The sequence below is a fragment of the Podarcis filfolensis genome (genome assembly GCF_964270895.1).
Source record: "Podarcis filfolensis genome assembly, chromosome: 4".
Lineage (NCBI taxonomy): Eukaryota > Metazoa > Chordata > Lepidosauria > Squamata > Lacertidae > Podarcis > Podarcis filfolensis.
In genome coordinates this window covers 48,189,651-48,200,089 of record NC_139607.1, presented here as the reverse complement: position 1 = coordinate 48,200,089, position 10,439 = coordinate 48,189,651, and the positions used below count along the sequence as shown (strand labels likewise).

At 38.7% G+C, this 10,439-nt stretch overlaps 1 long non-coding RNA gene across 1 annotated transcript; it reads left to right on the top strand.

Annotated features, from left to right (window-relative positions):
* The first annotated feature begins 1,013 nt into the window (after positions 1-1,013).
* LOC310762105 lies at positions 1,014-4,794 on the top strand. The gene is made up of 2 exons (XR_014547865.1): positions 1,014-3,345; positions 3,643-4,794. It is a non-coding gene; the product is annotated as an uncharacterized lncRNA (long non-coding RNA).
* Positions 4,795-10,439: the final 5,645 nt, after the last annotated feature.

The following is a 10,439-nucleotide window of genomic DNA, read 5'->3' as shown; positions in this document are numbered from 1 at the left end:
GGAGGGGGGAGAACCATGTACACCAAATTGAACTCATTGGAGAAGAAGTGGCATATAAATGCAATAAATAATAAATTAGTGATGCTTCTAGAAGGGGACATGCTTCCCCATGTCTGCAGTGACGGAGCTGCATGCTCCGGCAGCAGGGATGGGGAACAGGTGGGGGTGTAGCTGGTGCACGTCCCGGGGGGCATGGCACATGTCCCGGGGGCGTGGCATGTTGCCTGCGGGGGCGTGGTGCACTGCTCACAGGGGCGTGGCGCCCGCCACAGGGATGTATGGCACGTGCCCCAGCAGTGTGCGGCATGCGTCTGGGAGGTGGCTGTGATGGCACCCCATCCTGGATAGTACCCAGAGCGGACCACTCCCCTGCCCCCCTTCCTCTGCCAGTGCATGTCTGGAGATGTTGACTGGTGGGTGTAAGAGAACAGCAGAGCAGGATTCAGTCCGGTCTCTATGGAGCTGGGGAACACAAACTTGACTTGCTGTCTGTGCTGAATCCAGGACTATAGGAGGGGTGCTAGAAACCTAATGGGGGAACAAAGCCGTTGGACTGTTATTGCTGTTCTTAAATTTGTTCTTAAATTAAGCCTATATATATATATATATATATATATATATATATATACACATACATATATATACATGAAACCATGTATATATGTCTCCAGTGATCGCCAGAAGTATTTGCTAGCACGTTCAGAGTCTCACTGCTCAGAGATAGGGGTGCCCACAACAATATTAAAACTTACATTGGTATATTGCACGGGGCGGGGGACAAATCTATTGGAAAGCAACAAAACCACCAACAAATCACAGGACCCATATTTCCTGTCTCCCCCACCACTCTGTTTTCCTCCCCTCAGTCTCCCAGATTATTATTTTTTCTCTCCTCCCCTCTCTTATCAGTCCATTGCTGTGCAGCTAATGTGACCTTGAAAAGCAGAGCTGAAAGAGGATATGGAAAAATGTACCCACTCTTCTCTCAGTCTTTTTGCTCTATGTACTATGTCAAAGGAGGCAGTGGGGTGGGGGGCTCAGAATCTTTGTAGATGCTAAAGGATGTTCTGGTCAAATTAATGGATAATTAAAGGGCTTTTGTAGCATGAAGTACTTTCCATGAACTTTGGCCTATCAGCTGCACTGCTTCTTGGAAAGAGATGACCTTGCCACAGTTACTAATACTCTGGCTGCATCTAGGTTAAATTTATATACGGGGCTTCCCTTAAACTTCCCTGTAAACTTCAGCTGTTTCAGAACACAGCAGGTTGTTAACCTGATTATACTGAAAGATTTGCATTGGCTGCCACTTTGTGTCTGGCTGCTGGATTGAAGCTATACGCTCAAAAACTCTTGGGATCCGGTATCTGAAGAACCACTTGCTCCCATAACATTCTTCTTCTCAGAAACCCTCCTCCAACTGACCTTTGGAGGCAAGGCAACTGGGGAGATGGCCTTTGAAACTGTGTGCCTCTCTTACTCAGGGATGGTTTCCAGACATTTAGATGCTTCGTAAATATTGGTTCCTGACACCTATCTGTAATATAGGATGTATATAGTGTGTGTTTCTTCCAATATATGTACTGAAAGTTCACCTTTGACACCAGGGAAGTGCTTTCACTTAAAGCAATTTTGTTTAGACAAGCCTTTCCAGATGAATAGACATTGACATGTCTTAATATTTTAATTCTAATTATATTTAAGTGTTTTGAATTGTGTTAACTGATTCCTGTTATTATATATTTATATCCTGTATTTTCCCCTGTCAAGGAGTCAAGGTGGTTTACAGATAAAATATGAACCGCTAAAAACGGGGGGGGGGGGTTCATAGAAAATTTTAATATTGTAAAATTTAGAGATTTTACTGCAATTAAGTGGTAAAAATATTTTGCTAAATAACTAAATTAAAAATACAATTTTGAGGTATGCTCACTATCTGACCAACTGGGATATACTTTCAAAATCAGGTTCATCACATGGAAAGCCAGAAATGAAGGCTGAGGGTTTTGGAGAACATATTGTTGGTGGTGATTGGCTCTAAATAAGTACAGTTTCACTGTCATATATAATTTCCAGTTGGTGAAATAGGAGAGAACTGATTTCACTAAGTCTTCATAAATGAAAGTACTGTATATTCACAACTGATGGATGGGCACCCAGTATACAGTCATCAATAAACTTTCTGTAGTAAACACAGTACTAAAGGAAAGCAGAAACCATCCCTTTATATTTGTTATCCTTGGCCAATCAGCAATTTAATAGGTGCTAGAATTTTTGAATAGCATGTTGGACTAGTGGACCTTGGTCTGATTCAGGAAAGCACAACTTCCAGTTACCTTCACCACCATTTATTTGTTTCATTAGTTACTCAACACAGGACAGTCTCTAAGTGATGTACAGACAATTTTTAAAATATACAGAATTGTTAATAACTGTAAAGATGTAAACATTCTAATCAATACATAAAACACCAGCTTCCCAAGAAGTGGAGCAGCAGCCCAGAGCAGTGCTCGTATGAAACACTTTAGGAAGGAGGTCATTTAATACAGGAAAGCTATGCCTCATTAAGAGATGCTGTACTGTACAACATACCTTCTAGTTTTGTCAATTTGTATAAGTGGAATTAGACAAGGCTGAAGTTATCACACACCTGAGATATGTCTTTAAGGCTCACCCGTGCATAAGTTCTGTTGCACTCAGTGAGTAATGCTTTCGAGTAAATATGTATGTAAATATGTAAATCTTGTGTATTACTTTGAGAATTTCTTAATGGAAGAAATGTTATAAATATATGTTAAATAGTTACCAATGCAGCCTTATGCATGTTTACTTGCATGTATCCTGTTTATTACATATAGAAATTAAATGCTTCCTGTTTTCTGCTTTAAGGCACCTTGTGAGCCCAATTTAGATTTAAAGACAGGTTAGAAATTTTACAATAAATAAGATTTTTGTTTTCTATCATTGTTTACAAATCTAGGATATTAAGTTAAAACCCTGCTAATTTTTAATTCCTTTAAAATGTCCCCAAAGCTGACAAAAATAAAATAAATTACAGAAGAAAATCTACCTAAGGGATTGTTCCAACAATTGTGGATTAGCCACTAATAATGTTTCACTGGGTGCCTTTCTTATACATAGGCTACACGAATGGCTAAGCTAAGGGGTGCTCATTGTTATTTTAACAGTCATGATAGGGAAGGAGGTAGTCACTTTAGTGTACAAGGGGTTATAGGTTAATCTCAATAGCTTGTATTATTCCAGGACAGTTGGAGATCTGCAAATACAAATACTTAACATAAGCTCAGAAGGAACACTTTCTTGGTGATTCATTCTGACCAACAGGTAAGTCACTTGATTCTGCACAATTTACAGAGCAATTTTCAAGGACAGCCTACTGTACTATAATTTCTGTCATAAATTTCTTAGAACAACTTGGTTTCCTCATATTACTTTAATATGGGGATCATAATTCATATTGGGGTAGGTATTAGGAACATACGTGTCAACATCTGATAAGGGAAATAATTATCTTTGTAGCATACAAAAGTCATTCAGTAATGCACAGGGTTTCCTACAAAATGTGCACTAAAGATGGAACTGCACATTCTGCTATTTTATCCCCCTTCTGCCTCTCCACAGTACAACATCCGGAGAGTGCAAACTGCAGGATAAAAATCACCAGTAAAAGGCGTGTGCTTGACCCTCATCACACCACCTTCCCCTCTGCAGCTCCGCTACCACTAGCTAGGATTTCTATAATAAGTTAACCATACCGCACAAGTTTTTCTCCAAGTGCACTTAACAACCAGAATGAAGAGTTTAAACAAGAGACTTGAAGATATTACCACCTGCAGTAGTTAACAGTAATAACCAGCATGTTTCAAAACTTCCTGTATTTTTCCTTTATCCTGCAAATGTACAATACTAATTTGATCATCTCTTTAGTTTTCTGGATCTTACCTCATCATTCCCTAGTTGTGAGTCCATTGTTCACCATTTCAAAGTCACTAAGATTTTGCTCTTTTGAAAAGATTCCAGAATTAGATTTTGTGCCCAGTACTAACTGAATTACCATTTACCCACAAAACATTGATGTTTAAATGAAATGTAATTTATCATTATCTGAATAGCATAAATGTTTGTCACTCAAATCTCTCTTTAGGCATATTCACCATGCATAATCTCAGGTTATTACAATGCCAACAATCATCCTGGCCATCTTTATTTCACTGTAAAATAGTAAAATTCCATTACCTGACCAGAGTTTCTTGAGACTAATAATAGGAAATGCTGCTGGGCATAGTAAAAAACAAAAAACCCCAAAACCAGTTCTATTCATTCTCTGTTGTTACCTTCCCAGTGACTTTTCCCAGATAATTTCCTAACTTGGTTTTTAGATCTATTAAGAGACAGTATGTTTTTGTCACATTCATATTGACTAATTCATATTAGTTTATTAAAAATGTTCTCATACTAATCTTAAAAGTCTCATTCCTTTTGTTCATCCTGGATGGAAAATATTGGAACCACAGATTATCATTATTACCTATCCTAATTTTATTCCTGCTGACTTCTAGAATGTTTAAAATTTCCTCCCAGGATTTTGTTATCTGAATTATTTCTGCTATTGTGAAAAAATGCCATCTTACTTGTTTGTAATCCTGTGTTTAACTAGTGGGAAACAGTCTTGTTACTTATGAGTAAACAAGATGGCACAGTTACTCTGCACTCCAGTGCCTTGATGTGAAATAACAATGAAAGGTTGACATCACTAAAATCTTCATATGATCAGACATAGACTGAACTTCTATTTCTGTATTATCTTTTGTCATTTAGAGTCATCAGAATCCTGTCTGTTCTTAAATAATTTTGATGTGGTGCAGAATAAAACATAAAATTGTTTGAATATCTTAAAGGAGCAATAATTAATTGTAAAACCATTATTAATTACAAACTATCCACTCCTCTTTGAAAATGCCTAGGTGAAAAGTTACTGTCTTTTCCTTCATTGATCTGCTGAAAAATAGCATTCACCACTCCTTGGGATCTTCTCACGTTGTTATTTCATCATCTACTAAAATTATTATTTCATTTACATATTGCAAACTCACATAAAAATGTATCTGTGTGGTGTGTGGCGCCTCAGTTTAAAAACCATATCATGAGCAATACATTCAACCTTTACAAAAATTGATTGCACATGATCGAGTAAAGCAAAGCCATGTACAGAGGCAAAGTTACCCTAAATGTGCGTAAGGTGAGTTGCAAAGCAAATAGCACCCAGCCTTCTTCTATTTAAATCACCACCACTCCCAGTGTGCTTTACAGAGGAGAGAGAGCAAGAAGGATTCTCTTAACATGTGCCACTCAGAATATGTAGTTGTGTCCTGAGCTGAATTCACGAAACTTTATGCTGTCAGAATGTTGATCCAGCCAGCCAGTGATGCCTATTCTGACTGGCAGCAGCTCTCCAAGGAAAGGGTCTTTCCTTTTATCATACCACGTGAGAACCTTTAAACAGGAGGTGCCAGCGGCTAACCTCACTGTCACAAGCAGTATGCCTCTGCAGAGGAGTTGTTGGGAATCACAATTGGGGAGGGCGCTGTTGCACTCAGGTCCATCTTGCAAGGCTTCCAGTAGCCATCTGGTTTACATTGTGAGAACGGGATGTTGATCTAGAGGGGCCTTCAGTTTAATCCAGTAGAGTTCGTCTCACGTTCTTACGACATGCATGCAAAACATGTGCTTTACCACTGAGATCTACTACTCTTATCCTTACACAAAGGTTCATTCTACTATTATTTAGAATTGGGAAACTCTGGAAAGGAACAAATAGCTACTGCATACTGAAGTTTTATATTTGGCTTTCTATATTTATGGCATGCTGATATGCGTGTCAGATTTCAAAATAGTCAGATAAGTTCGAACCCTTTCCCCCTCTAGCCAGGAAACAGCAGAAAAACATCAGAACAGTTGTTTTTGCATGATTTATAGTATTTTGTGCTGTCGGTTGCATCAGAAACAGAAGATTGTGCTATATTTGTCCTCTGCCTCTGCTCCAGCCAAAATCAGGAAGCATCTCAGCATGGATCTGCTAATCTTTAGAGTCATGGCCATTGTTTAAAACTGATTTCCATTAATTTTTTGATCAAATTGATTTGTGGCTCAAAATGTAGTTCTGTCATGGAAATCCATTAAAAAAATGGTCACTGCATTTTTCTCCTCAGTTAAATCCTTCCCTGTGTTCTGTGCTTTAACACTATTCAGACTAGAAATTAGGAGGAAACAGTTATTCACCACACTGCTAAAAACTTTATAGCACACTATTAATAACCAAATATTCCTCCAAAGCCCCCTTTGTGATTATTCCCCCCAACCCCTGCTCAGATCTTCAGAGTTTTACTGTATGTAGATTGCAAACTACACTTTGTTCTCTGCTTCCTATGCTAAAGGACCAGACTTACCCCAATCTAATGAGTTGTATTTGATTATCATAGTTGATATTATTTATAAGATTATCATTCAAATGCAAATAAATGTTTTCAGATTTTGAACAAATAGCTGAAAGCATTAAAATATCTCTGCATCAACTGACCAGAACTTACACGGAAACTTTGCTGCAAGAGTGTCTTCCTCCATAATTTTCCCTTTCTTTATATAAAAAATTTTTTTTTGGTTTTACAAGATTTTATACATTTTAACTTTAACTATTTCAAACATTGAAATAAATGGTTCTATTGAACCTTCGGACTTCCCTCCCTCCATGGGTTCCATATTCAAAATAAAGTTTTCTGCATCTATTTCCTTTATCCATCTGTTAAATATCTATAGTTACCATACTTAATTCCATATTACAAGTGTCATTACATCCCTGCCAATGATTTTAACTCTTTACAGTGGTCTTTTAAATAAATTAAGAATTTACCCCAGTCTTTTAAAAAAATACTTGATCTTCCTGATTTCTGATCTTCCCCGTCAGTTTTGCCGTCTCTGCATACTCTATCAGTTTAGTCTGCCATTCTTCTCTTGTTGGTACTTCTTCCTTCCTTCCATCTCTGGGCTAGTAGCATTCTCGCTGCCATCCTAGACTACATAAAAAGTATTTTATCCTCTTTTGGTATCTCTTCACCTTCCTCCTCCATACTTTTCAATGAGTCAGGAAATGTAGAGCTTTCCCAATATTCAAGAAAATGAGACAGCCCCTGCTCACCTATGTGCATAAAAGGCCTTGATGTACACATTAAATTAAGATGGATAGATTATAGTAAAACAGGATAAGCAGCACTGAATCAGTGATGGACTTTCATCCCACTAGTTTCATTAGGCCTGGCAGAGATCCTAATTTGGCCTACAAAGCTGTTTTTCCCAAGTCACAACCACCTGACATCATATAAATTTAAATTTCTTAAATGCCTATTTCTTTTTTTAAAAACCCAAGGCATCTTAAAACAGACTATTGAAGCTGTATCTTTTGTCACCACTCTCTGAACCTGCAGAGTATACCTTGAGGGTGTTTACCACCTTAGATGTTGGTTATTCATTACTGGGCAAATTCTGCTTGCTTGATTGGAGGTTGAAAAAAGCTGTTCCGCAGTTTGGGGTGTAGCTTTCAAATCAAGTCTGGGTTTTTGTTGCTGGCAGGCAAAAAGTCTTGGCATTCCAAAAAAAGAAGGAAGTGGAGAGCACAAAATATATAAAGGCTGATTACATGTTTAATATTATGTACTTTTTCTGTTACGGATATTGGTTCAAATAAATCTTAGGTTATATATTAATCCTCTTTCAGTAACAGCATGAACTTGAATAAATAACATTTGGATAAAAAGTATTACCTAGCTGTGTAAAGATTTTGAGTTGAATAAAATCTTGCTTTGCTGCTTCCCACCTCAAATCCTTCTGCCTAACTCTGGACTACATAACGCTTTGTTAAAGGTCACTGCACCAGAAACTATAGATGGTGGCTGTTGCTGCAACAGCAATACAAGTTACAGTGTTAGCATATGACACATTTAGACATCTCATTAGCATAACAACTATTGTACTCAATCACTCATATAGCAGTTCTTCATAGGATCAGTCCACTAATTCAGAAAAAGCGCTGTCTAAAATTAAATTATTGCTTTCAAATAACACAAACATATATTCATGAGTACATGAGTTCAATCACTTTTTAAATAAATGACATGAAAATGCTGCATAGTGAAAATGCTACATAATTGTTTATCTGTCAAGATGCTCTGTTGTATCCAACATTGGTCATACTCAGAGTAGATCCATTGGCAATAGTACACATGACTAGCTTAGGTACATTCATTTCAATAAGTCTGCTATGAGTAGAACTAAATTGGACATAACCAGTGCTTCACCCCCAAAATGTTTAGGGGTACTCTCATTTTGACTCAAGAAAATCACAATTTTATAATTCAATTCGGAGAAAATAAATACAGTAAGTGGACAAAAGTACAAAGATTCACAAAATGGTTAGGGGTATGCGTACCCCTGTGTACCCCCAGAAAAAAGCATTGGATATAACCCATGGCTCATGACTACATCATTTGTCTAATTTTCACTATTTTTGTTTTTGTCTTCCCCTCATCCACTTTCTGTAGCGTCTTGCCTGATAAAGAATTCTAGAGAATGCAAACGCATTTGTGACATTTTGGGTGGAAGCTATTGCCCAACTATGACTGATCAGCTATTCTTCTCCTATTTTCTCAGAATAAGCAAGTTTGTTCCAGGTTCCAAATCCAGATTGCCAGTTCAGGCATTTCCATGTACACATTTAAGAGAAATGTTTTGACATATAGGCTGTCATCTGTGAATAACAGTTATGGCACTCAGAGGAACGAACACCTCTCTATTAACTTCTCCTAAAAGCACTGTGCTTAGTCCTATGAAAGAGTATTTCTGGAATAGCAGACTCCACTAAGTATCACCTGCTACAACTTGAGGGTACAAATGGCAGTTGCTCATAATTGTACAAAATCATACACAAAACTATGAGAAAGCAAAGTGCACGCATTTGATGATGGGGCTTGATTATGCCCCATCCCATCCATTTCCCTAAAATACTACCCTTTTAGGAAAGAACTCTTCCTAGGAAGTCATTGTGTGGGAACCTCTGGTGGTTGAGGGACAGGTTTTAATGAGTCCTGCCATGCATTGAAAGAGCTTGTGAGCAGGCCTTGCAGGCTTCCATTCACCATTCACCTCCACACGGTCACTCACAAGCTGGCAATCCTTGAGGAGAGACAGATGGCACTAAGGATCCCACCTCATCTGTAGTAGCTCTACACATGTACATCAAAATGCACATAGGGTCCTTTGTGGTTACTCAACACATGCCTGAAGGGATGCTTGTTTTTGGTGCATCCGCTGGTTCATGATTTGATCTCACCAAAGGAAAGGGCTCATTAAAAATTTCAGACATTTTTGCCAGCTGCTTTTCATCACTATGCTCACCATTCCCAATGTAGAATCTCTGAATGTCTGCACTTCCATAGCTCCAATGAGAATCAACTTCCTAGAATATGTTGTCCCATTCAGCCACCCAGCCACCATTGTAGCTTTACAGGAGAAGGACCTGTATCAGTAGACATAGCTTGGTGCTTTGAAGCAAGGAGGCCTAATTTGTGACCCTCCATGAAACGTTGGACTCCAATTCCCATGAGCCTCAGATGGCATGGCCAATGGTCAAGAGTGAAGGGACTTGCAGCACAGCCACATTTAGAGGGTCACAGGTTAGTCAGTCCTGCTTTAAAGAGTTGGTATTCTTGCAGACATGCAGCAGTGATTTTAAGTGCCCTGTGAGCAGTTTTACCCTCTTCACAGAAGCCAAGACAGTGACTTATGCTTCCTGTGCAACGTGTGAGGTTTACAGTCACACATCACTCCCAAAGTAAAATGCACAAGTCCCAGATTGTGTGACGCTGACACATTTTACCATGGTGGAGACAGGGACATTCTTACTTGGCATGTTTCTACAGGAAGCACAAAAAGAACTTTGTGTTGCTGCGCTTCCTGTGCAAGATCCAAAGCTGTTCTCCCAGATGCTTTAAGCATAGAGACATTATGTGAGGTGAAGATGAACTAGAATCATAGAATCATAGAATTCTAGAGTTGGAAGGGACCACAAAGGTCAACTAGTTCAACCTCCTGCAATGCAGGAATCTCATAAAGCACCCATAACTGTTTGGGAGCATCCGGAAGACAAAAATGTATTAAGGAGTTAGTGATCTGACATGGTTACCTTTCCTGCCTCTGTTCCTTCCCCCTCCCTCGCTCCTGTTAAGTTTTTTTGATGGTGTGAGAACAGCCTTTAATGTCCTGAGAACATTGGGAGGAGAAGGCCCCCCCCAGCTGTCTTCATCAGTTGTGGAGGATAATGCTGGGTACCTTCTTTGATGTTGGACATTGTTTTGAGAAAATGAGGCCTT